Source organism: Sciurus vulgaris (assembly GCF_902686455.1).
Source record: "Sciurus vulgaris genome assembly, chromosome: 16".
In the NCBI taxonomy this organism is placed as follows: Eukaryota; Metazoa; Chordata; class Mammalia; order Rodentia; family Sciuridae; genus Sciurus; species Sciurus vulgaris.
The window spans coordinates 48,717,880-48,734,783 of record NC_136477.1 but is presented as its reverse complement, the minus strand read 5'-3'; the positions used below and the strand labels follow the sequence as shown (position 1 = coordinate 48,734,783).

Genomic DNA, 16,904 nt, shown 5'->3' with positions numbered 1-16,904 from the left:
AGGCAAAAAACTGGAGTAACAAGTGCAGCCAATTTTTTCAAGAAGTTTTGTTCCAAGCTAAAGAGAATAGGGACATAAATGGAGGGAGAAATAAGGCAAGGAGGGTTTTTTGTTGCTTTTGTTTAACTTGAAATAAACAGCATATTGATTTGCTGGTGAGATTGATCCAAGAGACGATGTTCTTGAATACTTAAATTGCATTTGAAATAAAATGTCCTGGTTCAGTGTCGATGGTTGTACAACCCTGCGAATGTGCTAAACACTACTGTATTATACACTTCAAGAGACAGTTTTGTTAGTTCATTTGCAGTACTGTGGATTGAACCCAGGGCCTTGCGCACACTAGGCAAGTGCTCTACCACTGAGTTCTGTCCCCGTGAACTATACACTTTAAAAAGATCAATTTTATGATATGTGAATTTTATCTTGATAAAAATAGAGTAAAAGTTATTATAAATTTTTAAGTTTCTGAAGGTCTGTTCTTTTACAAGCTGAATTCCCACCCAAACAGCCCCAGATACCAACAGTTCTGGTGGTCAGTGATCCATGGGTAACCACAGCTGGGTGGGAGTTTGAGGCCCAGGAGAGGTAAGATCATCCACATTTTGACTGTAACACAAATACAGCATAGCACACACAGTCTACTGCCACTACATTCACTGAACATGCATCTGTTCACTGCAGACACAGGGCTCTTTCTACTTAGGGCCATGAATTCTCAGGTCACTTGTACTGAAGAGAAATGCAAGGAAAAAAATTCTTTCAACCCAGAGCAAGAAAACCTGCACCTTCCACCTCAATCTGCCAATGCATGCTGTGCCCCTACATAGTCATACGTCACTTAACAGTGGTAATACAGTCTGAGAATTGCACTATTAGGCAATTTCTACTCTGAGTGAACATCAGAATATACTACACAAACCTTAATGATACAGGTCAATCACCAGATACAGACTGTTGATGAACTCAAGAAACTTGGTAGGATAGCATGTGGTGTTTTACAATGAACTATTTGTTTGAGACAGGATCTCATTATGTTGCTCAGGTTGGCCTTGACCTCCTGGGCTCAAATGATCCTCTTGCCTTAGCCTCCTGAGTAGCTGGGACTACAGATGTACCACCACATCTGGCTAAACTTTTTTTTAAATCTAAAATAACAATAAATACTATAGTAAATGCATAAGCCAGTAGTGCTGCACATAATTGCACATGCTACCCTCTTATACAGCTGGCAGCACAGCAGGTCTGTTTACACCAGCATCACCACAAATGTGAGGCATGTGTTATGTTACAATATTATGTGATGTGGTAGCCATGGCTACCACATCACTAAGCGACAGGAACTTCTCAGCTCCATTACAATCTCAGGGGACCAGGGTGGTGTGTGTGACCCACTGCTGAACAAAATACGGTGATGCAGCACTTGTCTTTAACCACCAAGGAACCAGGGGCGGGCTCATTTTGCAATCAGTTGGGGGGAGGGGTTCTTTTCAAACCTTCCCTAATCTGTAACATCACTCACGCTTCCAACCAGCACCTTTTTCCTTTCTTCTGAACAACTTTAAAACAGTATCTAACTCCCTGAGATGGTAAATTTTTATGTGTCTACATGGCTAGGCCACGGTGACCCGATATTTGGTCAAACGTTATTCTAGATGTTTCTGTGAAGAGAGAGATTAACACTTAAATCAGAAGACTAACAGTAAAGCAGATACTCTCCATGGTATGGGTGGACTTCTTTCAATCAGTTAAAAGTCTAAGACTGACCTCCCCAAGCAAGAAGGAACCTTGCCAGTGGGCCACCTCAGACAATGACTGCAACTTAGTGTGCAGGCTGCTAGTCCATACTCCCTAGGCCTCCACCATTACATGCACTAATTCCTTAGAGTAGATCTCTGGATAGATAGCTGATAAATAGATAGAGAAGTTTAGACATCATACTAGTTCTATTTCTCTCCAAACCCTAATTCACACCCAAACAAGTGAATGATTAGCAGAATCCATCCTAAAGGATCTGTACTTGCAAGAAATATCAAGTCATCAGATGAATAAAAAGGTAAACAAAACCAAACCCACAAAATTTAGCAACCTGGGAAGAATAACATCTACTGAGCAAATCAATCATAGTGAATATATTTTTTAATGCAATCTTACATCAAATGAGAGGTATTGATTTTGTAGCAATTCTGTGGCTAGTTTTTCCAATATATGAATATATATTTAATACATTCATTAACTGCTATAGGAAAGAGGTACATGACCTGGATATTTTTTTTTTTTTTTTTTTTTTTTGGTACTGGGAATTGAACCCAGCGGTACTTTACCACTGAGCTACTTCCTCAGCCCTTTTTAATTTCTGTTTTGAGACAGGGTCTCACTAAATCGCTGAGACTGGCTTCAAACTTGTAATTCTCCTGCCACAGCCTTCTGAGTTGCTGGGATTATAATCACACACCACCACACCTGGCTACCATGAACTCTTAATAGGACTCAGCTTTCCTGAGTTCAAATCCCAGCTCCATCACTCACTGGCAGTATGACCCTGCAAGCTACCTCTAAGTCCCAGTTTCTCCATTCATAAAATGGGGATAATACCTGGTCCATGAGGATGTTGTGAAGATTAAATAATATACATAAAGCACAGAGGGAACTGCCTTGCATAGTGTTTTTCAAAGAGTAGGTTGTGATCCATTAGCAAAATAAACTCAGTGAGTCAAACAACCATTCTTTAACAAAAAAGCAGAAATAGCCTAATGTATCAAAAAGTTATCAGAGGACACTGGACATACATAAATACTGTTTAATTAAATTTTAATTTCAGATATGTGCATGTACTTACACACATATCCCGGATTATAGTTCACATTTATTTCTTATGATGGGTCACAATCAAAAAAAAAAAAAAAGTGTGAAAAACTAGTAGACTTTACCACATAGTAACTGCTCAATAAAATTTAGTAGCAACATCTTTATTATCTTACTCTAAAAGATAATGTTAACTTTATTAGTTATCACAATAGATAGAGCTATCTACTATCACCATAAAATAGAATTATTAACATATCTATTATTTTTGCCACTGGTTTACAGCAGTGCTGCTTAAGAATCTCTGCACCTCCTTCAATTAACTTGCCAACTCTCTTTTTAAACGGACTTGGGTGGTCATTTAAATATTTTCTGACTCCCAACACTAGCCAAAGATTAGTGAGGCCCTGCCCTGCCCAGAACACAAGAAATGTGAGTGATTTGTTAAGAAAACCACATGAGTTGCAAGACTACACAGAGCCTTTGTAAAATTAAAGCCATGTTGAAGAGCTGCAGTCTTCCACACCCCCTTGGGAGATGTGTCATGGAGAAAGGTTACCTAAGTTCAGCTAAGCTGCACCTTCTGAGACTGACTGGGCAATAGTGGAGGCTCCAAATCTCAGCTCTGCAACACACTTCCTTGTCTGGGGACTGGGTTATGTCATTGTGTATTCCCCCTAATTTTCCATGCACACACACCCCTCTTTAGAGACTGGAAATAAAATTTCTATGAAATGCCTATACTACTAACAGCTTAAGTAAAGGAGGCTACTAAGTCAAAGGATCTTAGATCTTGAAAATCTTAAAACAATTTCTATTACATATCACTCTTTTCCTTCCAGAAACAAACTAAAAATACAGCCCCTAAACTAAAACCTCAGCTCCAATTAATGCTTATTTAAATTGCCTTTTTGAAAAACAATGAATAACTCCAAACACACACACACACACACACACACACACACACACACGATTTTGTTTTAAAGGAGAATGCCTCACTCTAGCTACCAATGGATTTGAAGTTTCAACTGTAGTTTCCAAGGTTGTTCCTTAAGTTTGGAAAACAAAGTTCCCAATGATAGAAATGTAGTCACTTCACTTTTCAATTCTCCTTCCTTGAGAATAAAATCTCAGATTAGTGCCAAAGCATTACATCTGGAACATATAAGTGCATGTAGGGGTGTAAACTAAGCTTTTAATATGTGATATTGTTCCTTTCTTGTTTTTATTCCATTCTTCCAACTACGATGCCAGTGAAGTAGGGGGAGGGGGACAAAAAATTGCTTTAGCAGCAGAATCCTTTACTCAAATGAAATCCTACCTCTTCACTCAATAAACAAAGCAAGTAAAAATGGGGCCTGACTCCAATATCTCCACCATTAGCTGGTGCCTGCTGGGGGAGGGGTTTGGTTTTCGCCACCCTTCTCAAGGCCTGGAGGCAGGGGTGATGGGAGTACCTGGGGCATCGCCAGCCAACCCTGAGCATCTGGAAGCCCAGGCTGCCAGATACCTCCCATGTCACAAATGCAAGAGTGAATGTCTTAGCCAAGTTCTCCAACCTTAGATTAGCCACTGCACCACACTATGTCACTGTCTTCAATGAGGAAAAGAACAATTACATCCCTGGACTTGAAAGGGTGGATCTCTGAACATCTCCTCCACAGACTGAGTGAGGAGGGGAGCTGGGCGGGTGATGCTGGCAGTAAAAAGCACTTTGGGTTCCAGACTGACTGTTGTTAAGATGCAAAACTCCACATGCGATCCACAGGGTCAACAACTCCTATCAAAATCTCAGCTGCCTTTTGGCAGAAATCAATAAGCTGATCCTAAAATTTGTGGTGGGGGAGGGGAGATAACCAAAACAACCCTGAAAAGGGACAAAATTGGAGGATTCATGCTTCCTGATTGCAAAACTTACTACAACTCCACAGTAGTAAGACAGCACAGAGACTGGTATGAACATTAAGGACACAGTGAATGGAATAGCACTGAAGAGTTAGAAACACTGGCACTTACGGTCAATTAATTTTCAGCATGGGTGTAAAGACAATTCGATGGGGAAGAATAGGTTGCTTTTGTATTTTTTTCTAATTACTTCTTTTTTTTTTTTCCTTTTGAGAAAGGGTTTCTCTAAGTTGCTGAGGCTCACATTAAACTTCTGATTCCCCCTCCTCAGTCTCTGAAGTAGTTGGGATTACCGATATATGCCAACATGTCTGGCAATAATAATCTTTTCAAAAATGGTACTGGGACAACACCATTCAATATTCAAATACGAAAGAATGGAGTTGGAACCCTACCTCATAGCACAAAAAAAAAATTAACATGAAATGGATCAAGGACCTTAATCTAAGACCTGAAACTACAAAACTCTTAGAAGACACAGGCATGATTCTTCATGATCTTGGACTGAGCAAAAATTTCTTAGGTAATGACACCAAAAGCACAAGCCAGACTAGAAAAATAGATTAAACTGAACTGCACCAAAATTAAAACCTTGTGTTTCAAAGGACACCACCAAGAAAGGGAAGAGACAAGCAAAGAACAGGAGGAAATATTTGAAAATCATGTGTCTGATAAGGGACCAAAAAGAGGATATATAAAAACCCTTACAACTCAACATCTGAGCCATTGCCAAAACGCAGCAAGCAGTGATTGAGGGGTTCCATGTAAGCGCTGGTGAGCAGGGTAATTCTCTGATCCAGACTCCACGAACAAAGAGGAACAACCATGTCAAGACGTTAATCTTCACAATCGCACTCTTGGGTAATTACTTTATTACCCCCACTTAGAAGATAAGGAAACTGAGGCCCAGAGAGGTCATTGACTTGCCCTACATCACCCAGCAGATTTGTGGCAGGATTAGGATACAAATTAAGGCAATTTGGCTCCAGAGTTATTACCAAAACAAAGACCTCTTCTATAGCTAGCAAGATGATGTTGAAATGGGCAAACTTAGACATGGCTGGAAAAATCACAGAACCTTCTCAGAAGAAATATGAAAATACAGAAAATGTCATATACCTGGTGTTGCCCAGCAAGCACACATGTCAGTGAATTATTCCTGAGCACCAACCCTGGGAAAGAAGATAGCGTCATACAAAACCCTGAAAGCCACCCAAACTTCCAACACTGGAGGGAGAAGTTGGGGTGTCATGGAGAAGTAATAATTACCAAGACCCTGTGGGGCTTGAGGGGCTGTCTGTGATATCTCGGGGGGTAGGGGAGTGAAAACAACACAATGAAAAAGGGTCATATGTGTAAATGCAAATTTGGGGAGAAAAAAAGTGTGTTTGTGGACCCAGAGAGAAAGGTGAAAATATAAGAATGAAATTCAGTTGCAGAGCTAAAGTGTGGCATTATGGGTGATTTCTCTGTTTACTGCTTAAATGTTCCTTTAGTGGCTAATACATCTATCTTTAAAAAAAATATGTAACCCAATTTAAAAATGGATAAAAGACGTGAAGACAAATTTCTTAAAATAAGAAACATGAATGGCCAACAAGCACATGAAAAATGGTCAGCACGGTTAGCCATCAGGGAAATACAAACCAAAACCACAATGAGAGCCTGTGAGGGGGCACACACCTCTAACCCCAGTTATTCAAGAGACCAAGATAAGAGGATTCCAAGTTTGAGGTCAGGCTCAGAAACTTAGTGAGACCCTGTCTCAAAATTAAAAAATATAAAGGGATAGGGGTATAGTCAGTGAAAGAATGCCCCTGGGTTCAATCCCCAGACACACACACACACACACACACATGAGATACCACTTCATACCCAGCAGGATAGCAGTAATCAAAAAGATGGATAGTGAGTGCGGATGAGGAGGAAAGAAATAAACACTCTTACACTGCTGTTGGGGTTATAAAATGGTGCAGTCACTTTGGAAAAAGTTTGACAGTTATAAATATCAAATAAAGGGCTAGAGATGTAGCTCAGAGGTAGAATGCTTACCTAGCGTGCACAAGGCCCTGGGTTTGATTCCCAGTAACTAACACACACACACACACACACACACACACACACACACACACACACAGTATAAAGTGGGGGTTTTTTGTCATTTTTTTAAAATTTTTATTTTTACAGACTGCACTTTGATTCACTGTACACAAATAGGGCACAACTTTGCATTTCTATGGTTGTACATGATGTAGATTAACACCATTCATGTAATCATATGTGTACACAGGGTAATACTGTCTGTTTTAGTCTATCTTTCCTTCCCCCATCCCCTCCCCACAGTATAAAGTTATCACATCAACGAGCACTGCTATGTGTATATAAAAGAGAAATGAAAACATACTTCCATACAAAGTTGTACAGTTTTGAAAAGCAGGGTGGTAAAAAGAGGAGAGATGTGCAGGGACAGAACAGGTACTCTAGGACATAACTATATGGAAAAAAATTAGTTGCTGAGCAAATACATATAAAATGAGCCCAGTGTTTGGTTTCTTTTTTCTTTCCTTCCTTCCTTCCTTCCTTTCTTTCTTTCTTTCTTTCTTTCTTTCTTTTCATTTTTTTTCTTTTCATTTTTTTTTTAAGATACCTGCACATAAAAACAAGAAAAACATACATTCTCTCTGAAAGAAAACCTGGGATGGAAGAGGTGGAATTTCCTTTTTTTTTTTTTTTTCTTTTTTTTTTCTCTCTCTCTCTACAACTTCTACTTGTATTAAGAATAATACAGTGAGGATTCCTTGTGAAAAAGAATATTTGCTTTTCTAGCAAAAAGGGAAGGAGAGAGGGAGGAGGCCCTTGGAGGTGGGCAGTGTGGAAACCTCTGAAAGTAGACCCGAGCAAAAGAGTATGTTGCAGCCGGGACAGAGGGAGCAAAGGTATGAAGGTGGAAGAGCCTCTGCAGTATCTGGAGACCTTGGGTAGGGCCCTGTTGGAACATCCTGCAGGTGACTGTTATGGAGAAGAACAGAAGACAAATCAGGACAATGCATGGAAATAGCCAGGCTGCATGTATGTAGGGTCCTCAGGGACCAAGGGCCTCCTCTGATCTTCTCCAATCTGGCCAAGTACCTCGGCCTCTTTTTGGAGCATTCTGGTTTTGACTTGAGCTCCATGTCTACTTCTGCCTCACTTGTATATTCATCCTGGAAAAGTCAGGAGACACTTGAGAACTGAAGGCAATGATCTCCTGCAGGTTCACTGTTCAGTGGTACCCAGGGGCCTAGGGCAATCCCCCAACACCCTAGGAGTGCCCTGTATGCACTGGCTTATGCCAGGGTCAGATATTTAACCAGAAGTGGCCTCTGGATGTGTACCAAAGTGAGGCCTGTCAGATATGTTGAAACAGCCACCTCTCTTGACATCACTGCATCCCAAATGAATCTTCTGGGCAGACCCTGCTCACCTCCAGCTCTCCTGATACAGCCTGCCAGAGCTGTCAATAAGACATTCATAACTCCAATCTCAATCCCCTGATCTAGAAGACAGGGATAAGAGGGCCTGTGCCACAGGATGTTTGAAGAAACCATGAGGATGTAGGTACAGAGCCAGCAGCACAGGGTGCAGCCATTCCAATCAACTGGCATTGGAGGGCTGCTACGTCAGTTCCCTGATCATAGCATACTACACACACACACACAGAGTCATCAGTGAGACTCACATCATCTGAGAGCCTGGTAACCATAACAGTAACCGTAACCATCACCACCACCACCACCCAGTACTAGGGATAGAAACCTGGGCCTGGTACATGCTAGGCAAGTGCTTTGCCACTGAGCTATACTCCAACCCTTAAACTGCCCATGCTGGCCTTGAACTTGTAATCCCATTGCCTTAGCCTCCCAAGTAGCTGGGATTACAGGCTTGTGCCACTGCATCCAGCTCCAGATAACTCTTTATCTGGACGTTTACAAATGCTGTTTGCCTTCCATCCCTCACCTGCCACCACTACCACCACTAGGGGTGGTTAGCAGTTGGTCCTTTCTGTATCTTCTTAGATGTCACTTTTTCCAAGGCACCTTCCATTCACATCTCTTCCATTATATTACAGATGTAGAAACCAAACCTCAGAAAGTTAAAGTTACTAGCACCAAGTCAGAGAACCCAGATCTCATGTTCTTAACTCCTGGGAATCTTATACTGTATTAAATAACTCCCACTGATCCATTAATCCAGAGAAAGAGAAGGACACACACTTTCTGACCTTCGATGCTACACATTTTGATCTTTTCTTTTTTTCCATCAGAGCCCTGCTATGTAACTACTTTTCCTCTCCATGATTCCCTTTAGATGGATGTAATTAAATGACACAAAAGAAGGCACCCCTGGCCAGGGCAGAGGGATGAGGCAAGTTTATTATACGTTGGGTTATAACTCCTAAAGTACCCTGCTAGGTTTGTGTTCATTCTCCAGGTAACGGTTTAAGAAAACATCATTGCTTCTGGTTCCACCCTCTAGAAAGGCATGAGCCTTTCCTGTCAACCATCTGAGCACACGATGCCAAGATCTTACTCCAGCCATCTGCTAGAACCTGAGGGAAGGGAGGAGACTTCTGTCCACACTGCCTCATTCTCCCTCCCCTGCTCCAGGGTTCCAGAGCTGACTGGTCACACTGGGAGTCCGACCACAAACTTAAGCTCCATATGATTGGAATGGTCTTTGCCCAGGTATCTTGTATATACCAGGTGATATGAATCAGAAAATATTTGGACAAAACATTAAGAAATTAATTTTTTTTAAATACATTAAGGGCTGGTGCTTTGACACATACCTGTAATCCCAGCAACTTGGGAGACTTGAGGCAGGAGGATCACAAGCTCAAGGTCAGCCTCAGCAACTTAAAGAGACCCCCAGCAACCCAGTGAGACCCTGTCTTAAAATTTAAAATATAAAGAAGGACCGGGGATGTAGCTCAGTGGTATAAAATGTCCCTTGGTTCAATTCCCAGTACCAAAAAATAAATAAATAAGGAGGGGGAGAGAAAATGGAGGGGGACCACAGTTAATAAGAAGGTGAAGGAATGGCTCATAAAAATTCAGTAAAAGAGTAGTCACATCAATGTTTATAGCAGTTCAACTCACAATAGCTAAGTTATGGAACCAACCTAGGTGCCCTTCAACAGATGAGTGGATAGAGAAAATATGGTGTATATATACACAATGGAATATTACTCAGCCATAAAGAAGAATGAAATTATAGCATTTGCCAGTAAATGGATGGAACAGAAGACTATCATGCTAAGTGAAATAAGCCAATCCCAAAAAACCAAAGACCGAATGTTCTCTCTGATATGCATACTTTGGATTAGAGAAAGGGGAATGAAGAGAAGGGACTGGGTATGGGAATAGGAAAGAAGTAGAAAGAATCAGACATAACTTTCCTATGCTCATGTATGAATATACGACCAGTGAAACTCCACATCATGTACAACCACAAGAATGGAAGTTATACTCCAAGTGTGTATGTCAAAATACACTCTAATGTCATGTATAACTAAAAAGAATAAAAATAAATTTAAAAAATTCAGTAAAAGAATAAAAGAAACCGAGCTGCCCTTGCTCCCACTCTATGCAGTTACAGTCTTTTTTATTTAATTTATTTATTTATATGCAGTGCTAAGGATCAAACCCAGTGCCTCACACATGCTAGGCAAGCACTCTACTGAGCCACACCCTAACCCCTTTACAGGGCTTTTTAGTCAGCTTTTATGTCACAGTGACCAAAGGACCTGACAAGAACACAGAGTTTATTTGGGGTTCACAGTTTCTGAGGTTTAGCCCTGGGTCTAAGATGAGGCAAAACATCATGGCAAAAGGGTGTGGTAGAGGAAATCAGCTCAGGACCTGCCAACAAGGAAGCAGAGAGAGAGAGAGAGTTCCACTCACTAGGGACAAAATATAAGTCCCAAAGTCACCCTCGAAATGACCCACCTCCTCCAGCCACTCCCCACCTGCCTAGTTACTGCCCAGTTAATCCATAACTGTTTAGGTTAAGGCTCACATAACCCAATAATTTTACCTCTAAACTTTCTTGCATTATCTTACACATGAGCTTTTGGGGGACACCTCATATCTAAACCATAACAAAGGGGCCTGAGCAATAATTTGGCCCTGAAGGTTTCTAATCTATGGCAATGGCTTTTCTGCTCTCCCTCTGGTCACACATGGCTCAGTAGTACACTGAGTTCTTGGTCAGGAGCTCAGGAACCTTAATGATGGCAGAGAAGTAGAGACAGCTGCCTGGGATACATATTGATGGAAAAAGAATAATCAGGATGTAAAACAGACAGACTGGGAGGACGGAGGCATGAAGAAACCTGGAGGCCATATCTTGTCCCCATTAGAGTGGGTTCAAAGACTGTATCTGATTCTCTGCTGCCCCTCCCCACCTTGCCCCAGGCTTTCCTCCAAAGGAACAACTGTGTTGGAGGCAATGAGTTCCCTGTCAGTAAAGGATTCAAGTTCAGAGTTAGCAATAATAGGAGTAGAGGTTGCACCAGTGATTTAAACTGGAGGTGGAGCTATTGTGACCTTAGCAATCACCTTCAACCCTGAGCTCCTGACTAAGCCATTTCCCCTGAAATGGCCATTTCCCCTGCACTCATAACTCTTCAAGTCTCCAGTCTCATCTCACTTCACTCAGTGGGTGTTCCTTCATTCCATCACTCGGGAACATTTACTGAGTCTCTACTACGCATCAGGGACCAGGTTCAAGGACAGACCCTTCCTGGATCCTACATTCTTCTGGGTGGATGTACACAATAAATCCATAAATACATGCATGAGTAAGATCATTTCAGGCTAGCTCTATGAGCAAAATATAATGAGAGAATGTGACTAAAACTGATGGGGAGGGATTGCTTGGGACAGAGAGGTCAGGGAAACTCTCTCTACAGATGAGACATCTGAGCTGAAGGGTAAGAAAGTGCAGGCCATGGGAAAAAGCAGTGGATGAGTACACTCAGTAGAAGAAAGAGCAAGAGCACAGGCTCTGAGAAGTCTTTTGGACACCTTGAACTGAAATACTGATCAACTGCATTCCATTCTGAAGGCCCACAGGCTAACAGCCCTGATGCCACAGTCGGCCTTCTCTTTTGTCCTTTTGTCAGGTTTTCTCAAGTCAAAGCACATCTGAATTTTCCACTGGAAGACATGTTCTGAGCAAGGGTACAAAGAAACACGTGTGCACCAACACGCCACTCCCTAAAAATTTGGGCCTGCTCCGGACAGGGGGTGAGCAAAACTTGCACCTCTCCACCAGCCATTCAGAGTCCATTTTTATGGCACACAGGCCTCTCAAAGAACATGATAAAAAGGGAACCCTCTGGAAAAACACATACCTGTTCTCCAAGTGTCTCATGTAGATTTCAGGAGTATCCCAGGGCCCCAGGTTTAACACTCCTTTTTGTGGAGTTTGAGAAGAAAGAAACTAAACTGACAAGAAGAAACTAAACAGGTGCAGCCCAGGGAGACTCCACTGACACAGGAGTCAATCTGCTGGAGATGAAAGAATGGAGGAGAGGGAGACAAGATCAGGCCCCTGGGCCCTTAAATAGACTTCCATGCTCAGAGACCAGAGGATGTGTGCCTGTCAGGGGGCCATAGGCTTGAAGGAATTCAAGTGAAACCTCATCCACTCCACCCCACACACCACCCCTGAGAAGCAAACATCCAGTCACAACTAAGAGCTTCCAGAACATTCAGGACCCCATTTCCCAGCAGTTTCCTTGACAAAGTGCATCTCTAACCCCACATTCTGAGATACACTTTGTACAGGGTTGTTTAACCACAGTAGGTATTCCTGCAAAGCCCAAGTTTCCTTGGGCTGAAGGAAAAATTCTGCTACTGCAAAGAAAACATCAGCTCCCTAGGAGGAAAGGAGAAAGGAAAAGTGTACACATCCATTTCACTAGGAAACTAGGGATGTGGATGCACTATTAGTGCGATATCAGCAGTGATAATAAGAGTAACTAACAGCACACAGAACTCACCTGGTACTGTCACTATTGGGGAACTTTAAACTTATCAAACTCAGGCACAGATATGTAAAGTAACTTGCCCAAGACTACACATCTAAGAGAGCAAACCTCTCCTCTTCCACACCCAAGGGAAGAAAGTAGCTACACCTAGGTAATGCATGAAATGCTTAAAAATAAGTTTCTGCATTCAGGACAACTGCTGTTTGGCAGTTTGCCCAGTTTTGGAAGCTAGCCTGGTCCAGGCAATAAATCGAGCAAGCCAAGTCCTCGAAGAACAAGCCCTCTGTTTCCGCAACATTCAAGCCCACTGTGAGACCAATGATAATCGAGGGCAGCCCTCCACCACCGCAAGGCCGAAGGGAACCATTTCCATCCAGCCTTATCAAATTCCACCCTTAGAAAACGTTCACCTATTTCTGCCTACGAGGTACCAACGTCCACTTAAACCTCTAAGCGTCCGCCACCCACCTCAGGATTGTTGGGCTGCGCAGTTTAAAAGACGAAGCCGCCCGCTCAAGGACCCGGGCGGGTCCGGGCGGCACTCGCCTCCCAGAGTGCTCAGAGCCCGGCTGCCCCGCCACCAGTGACCGGGGGCCGGTGAGCCACCACCAACAGCGCCTCGCGCGAGGCTGACCTGGAGACGAAAGTTGAGGAAAAGGGACGCGCCCCCAGGACAGGTGGCGCCTCCCTCCCCGGAAGTAGCCCCAGGAACTTTCGCCAGGAGCTACCAGGGCACCGGGTCAGCGTCTCCAGCAGGAGCGGCGGCTGGTCAGGGCCGCGGGTGGCACTGCCCACCTGCGCTGCGCCCAGCGCGCCCCCTTTGGCGGTGACACCCGGAGGGAGGCGGGGAGTCCAACTCTGGCGGGGTTGGTGGGTTAAGGGAAGGGAGGCGCGAACCCCGGAGGCTGCAGCGGGGGATGGGGTTCGCTTCCAGCCTCGCGCACTCACCTCAGCGCCCCGCGCTGGCTCGGCCCGGCGGGGCTGAAGAGCGCTCCGCGGCGGCTGCGGCTGGCGGGGCGTGGCCGGGGCGGGGAGGCGGGGCCGGCCACGTGGGCGGGAGGCGGGCCCAGGACCCCGCGGGCGCCGAGCTGGATACCGCCGGTCCTGGACGCGGCCCCACGTGGCTACTGTTCTGCACCTTGCTTCCCGCTCCGCGCGCGGGTCTACGGGAGGGCTAAGAAGTGAGGGCAGTGGGGCCCTCAGAACATCCCCTCGACCCAAACCCGACTGATGCGGAGAGTTCACCGAGCTGGAAACTGGGAGACGCAACCCGCTCGAGGTTCCCGCTTCCTGGGGCCGCGAGGCGCCGTGAAAACCCGGGGGGTGGCTAAAGGGCAGGTGGATCCAAGTGGAAGGGGCGTGTGGCGACGCTTGAGCCGGGAGTGGCGGGATTGCCCTAGCTGGGTAGGGCCAGAGCCAGCGCGCGAAACCCCCACCCCAGCCGCTAGGCAGATCTCAGCGTGTCAGGTCTTGCCCAAGCCTCGCTTTCCTTGACTGTAGAGGTGAGAATGACAAGCCTCGAACTGCCCGAACCCCAGGGCGCCAGCAGATCTTCAGTAATCGAGGGTTTGTAGTTGGGTGCTGAGCCTGTAGGAGTGACTGGATCACCCAAGCAGAAATCAACATGGGAATCTGTTTTTTTTTTTTTTTCTTTCAGCAGATAAATGCCTACGGTCCTCAGGACCTCATAAAGTCAGGAATAAAGAATTCTCTAGGCTGTAGTTACTGAGCCATCATGAAAAGCACTGCTGCTAAAATTTTTAAAAAATTAATATTGCTTCCATGCACCACCTGTGCACTTTAGGTGTGTGATGAATTTTAACATTCCCAATGTTAAAAATGCAGAGTCTGTGTGGCGCCCACTTCTCAGAGGAAGAAACTGAAGGTTAGAGAGTTGAAGCCAGCCCCAGGTCAGAGAGTCCCTGGAGATGCCAGTGGGTCCCCTGCTTACCGTGGAAAGATCATTAGCCAACAGACTGTCGCTCAAGCTTTTGCTCAGGTGCGAAGTGAGCTACAGGATCAGGGTTGAGTGGACTTAATTCTCTCCAAGTGAACTCTAACTGCCACCCCTACATCCCACCTTATAGGATGGGGAGAGGGAGAATTCACTGGAAAGCATCCCTGGGATGTAGATCTTCCAGTCCAGCCCCCAGGACCAGCAGGAGGTATTCATACCTTGCCTTGACCCAGCTGGGACTGTCCTCATGGCAACCTTTTCCTGGCCTACAGCTCCCTTTTGGGCCAGAAATCAAGCATCTTGAACAAACCAGTGTTCATTCCAACAGCTGTAGCTTCATTCCACTACAGCTTCAAGGGAGCTTCTAGACTCTAGACCTAGAGCCCTGGTGACCCTTTGGTTTCCTGTTCAGGGAAAACACACTCCCCTAAGTACTCCAATTTTAAGGGCAAACCCAGTGTCCAGACCTCCAGTCCTCAACCTTTTTCCCCAAGAACCCCTTTGTTATTCTCCTTCCTCCATACTGTGGAAGATACCTATTAAACCAACGATGTTCATTAAGTAACTACATTTATTAAGTTCAAAGCAAAGGGCTTCCACTCTCATTCACCCAGGACTCAATTGACACTTCAGACCCGCATGTGACACTTGAAAGTTCTACCCAGGCAGCCTTGCCAAAGAGAAGAGTTTTCTTTCAAATAGATTTAGCTTAATTATTTGAGTGTCAACTACATGCCATATACTGTGCTGGGCTCTGAAGGACAATAGTGACTATTACCAGGACAGATGGTCTGGAACCTCATGGAGCTGATGGGGCAGATAAACCCCTCGATAGGGAGCAAGACATGGCAAGAGACACTTGCAGAGGCACTGGTCCAGGCAGAGGAAGGCTTCCTGTGGGAAGGGGTCTGGGCTGAACCCTGATAAGGCAGGGAACCAGGCAGGGGAAAGTGAAAGGTCAGGTGATGTGGAAGCCCAGAGGCAGGAGAGAACAGATCACCATACTGGAAGTCCACAGAGGCAGCAGGTGGGGGTAATGAGGCCAGAGGGGCCTTGTTGGACAAGGTGAGACAGACTTTGCTTGTAGAAAGGTTCAGGCAGAGGCATTAAGGATTTGGGGGATATCACACTGATTGCTGAGTAAAGAAGGAATGCAGTGGTTAAGTCTGTTAACAGTCAAAAGCAATGTGTGTATTGTTATTAAAGGCGAACTCCTTGACTTTTTTTTTTTTTTTTTAAATTCAGGGTTTCCAGAAAGCAGAACACATCTGCAATGGAATATGCATACTAGCAGCACATCAGTTTTATCCCACAAGGGCTTATTTATGCAACTTCCTCCCATGCCATGCCTTCCTCCTATGCCATACTTGGCCCTGCTGGTGGCTTGGGGAAGAAAGAAGGAATTGGTCCCTGGACTCAGGTTGGAAATCTGTTGGAGGAAAAATGACAATCTTTTGGTGGGGATGTGGAAGGGGATAGACAGGAAATGTGGATTACTGTCCAGGGTTTGGAAACTGGTGATGAGACCAAAAGATACCAATAATCAGTCATTTTTTTCTCCTTGGAATAGTTCAGAAGGGCTTGTTCTTGAATTCACCTGTCTTCCTTAACTCTGCAAGAAAGGTTGGGGTAGGACAAGGACAATCACTTCATTAAATCATCTGTTGGGAAAGCCAGGGTGTCTGCAGGAGACCCCAGCATGGAGGGGCAGATGATGAGCTATGATTGACATTAGACAGGAAAGTAATGGTGAGAGGCTGAGACAGGGATGAGCAGCACAATTGGGGAAAGCATCTGTGCAAGAAGACATGATAATCTGGGTACAATGGCACTTGCCTGTAATCCCAGCTACTTGGGAACATGAGGCAGGAGGGTCACAAGTTCCAGACCAACCCCAGTAACTTAGGGAGACCCTGTCTCAAAATCAAAAGGGCTGAGGCTTAGCGGTGGAGCATTTCTCTAGCATGAAAAGACCCTGGATTAAATCCACAGCACTACAAAAATAAATAAATAAATAAAAATAATAGTAAAGCACAACAGAGGACAAAAACAACAAGACCCTGCCTCCTGGTATCCACCACGTACCTTGAATACTTGCTGAGCCTGTTGTATGTGTATATTTAAGACCCTCTGATTATATAACACCTTTCATTGTCAAACAATGTAGAAAATTCCAAGAGATATAAAGAGTAAAATGGACCC

The 16,904-nt window shown here is 44.4% G+C and overlaps 1 protein-coding gene across 4 annotated transcripts in view; it reads right to left on the bottom strand.

Moving 5' to 3' along the window:
* Positions 1-13,757, bottom strand: part of ARHGEF3 (Rho guanine nucleotide exchange factor 3) — a 303,446-nt gene extending 289,689 nt beyond the window's left edge. Inside the window, exon 1 of one of the 4 annotated variants that reach the window (XM_079116472.1) lies at positions 13,694-13,757. The gene's annotated coding sequence lies outside the window, so the exon portion shown is untranslated. Of the gene's footprint in view, positions 1-13,155; positions 13,176-13,693 lie in introns of those variants that run through there. The other 3 variants (XM_079116474.1, XM_079116476.1, XM_079116473.1) reach the window with 3 other exon arrangements.
* Positions 13,758-16,904: the final 3,147 nt, after the last annotated feature.